Below are 1,210 nucleotides of genomic sequence, written 5' to 3' on the forward strand. Positions count from 1 at the left end.
TCCACCCTCAATACCATGACTGAGGTGAGACCCTTGAGCAAGAACCAAACCCCCAACTGCTCCCCGGGCGCCGCAGCAATATGGCTGCCCACTGCTCCGGGTGTGTGTTCACTATTGTGTGTGTGCACTTGGATGGGTTAAATGCAGCACACAAATTCCGAGTATGGGTCACCATACTTGGCCACATGTCACTTCACTACTTAGTGATGTTCATCAGGCCTGTCCAGACTGATGCCGGGTCATTGGCTGGAAACGGGCTTTTCAGAGTAGTTTTTAGCCACCCTGATCTCCTTTGTTAGTCTGTTTCTGGTTATACAAGATTTTATCCCCACTTCTGTAAGCATCCTCTTTGGCATGACAAAGCTGTTTGAGTTTCCCAGGAAACCACGGTTTATCATTATTGTATGATAAGAATGTCCTGGTGGGGATGCACATATCCTCACAGAAATTGATATATGAAGTTACAGTCTCTGTGAGCTCGTCCAGATCGGTGGCAGCAGCTTCAAAAACAATCCAATCAGTGTGAATGATAAGAATGTTCTGGTAGGAATGCACATATCCTCACAGAAACTGATGTATGAAGTTACAGTCTCTGTAATCTCGTCCAGATCAGTGGCTGCAGCTTCAAAAATACTCCAATCAGTGCAGTCGAAGCAGGCTTGTAAATCCCGCTCTGCTTCATTAGTCCATCTTTTTACAGTCCTTATTACAGGTTTAGCTGATTTCAGCTTCTGCCTGTAGGTCGGTATAAGATGAACCAGGCAGTGATCAGAGAGCCCCAAAGCTGCCCATGGGACAGAGTGATATGCATCTTTTATTGTGGTGTAACAGTGATCCAATAAATTACTGTCTCTGTAACGTCTTTGTGTTAAACTGACACATATTTATTATTTTACTTGCTTAAAAGAATAGTCACCCCAAAAATTTAAATATGCTCACTTTCAGACCAGTGGCAAGGCTACATAAGGGCCAGGGTGGCACTGGCCCACTCAGATTGACGGCTGGCCCACCCAATCAAATAAGGGAAGAAGAAAAATCCTGCATACATTACATTAATTGCTGAAATACATGAACATACAAATAACTTGCATGTGTGAACAAGTAAAAGAAAAAAAATAATTAAGTAGTAATAAGATCCTGGTGGATGAGCACTGATCTTCCAGTTTTGCGCTTCTTTTCTGTTGTGAACGCAAGAGCTGTCAATATAAGC

The sequence above is a fragment of the Sinocyclocheilus anshuiensis genome, unplaced genomic scaffold, assembly GCF_001515605.1.
Source record: "Sinocyclocheilus anshuiensis isolate Anshui unplaced genomic scaffold, SAMN03320099.WGS_v1.1 scaffold1107, whole genome shotgun sequence".
In the NCBI taxonomy this organism is placed as follows: Eukaryota; Metazoa; Chordata; class Actinopteri; order Cypriniformes; family Cyprinidae; genus Sinocyclocheilus; species Sinocyclocheilus anshuiensis.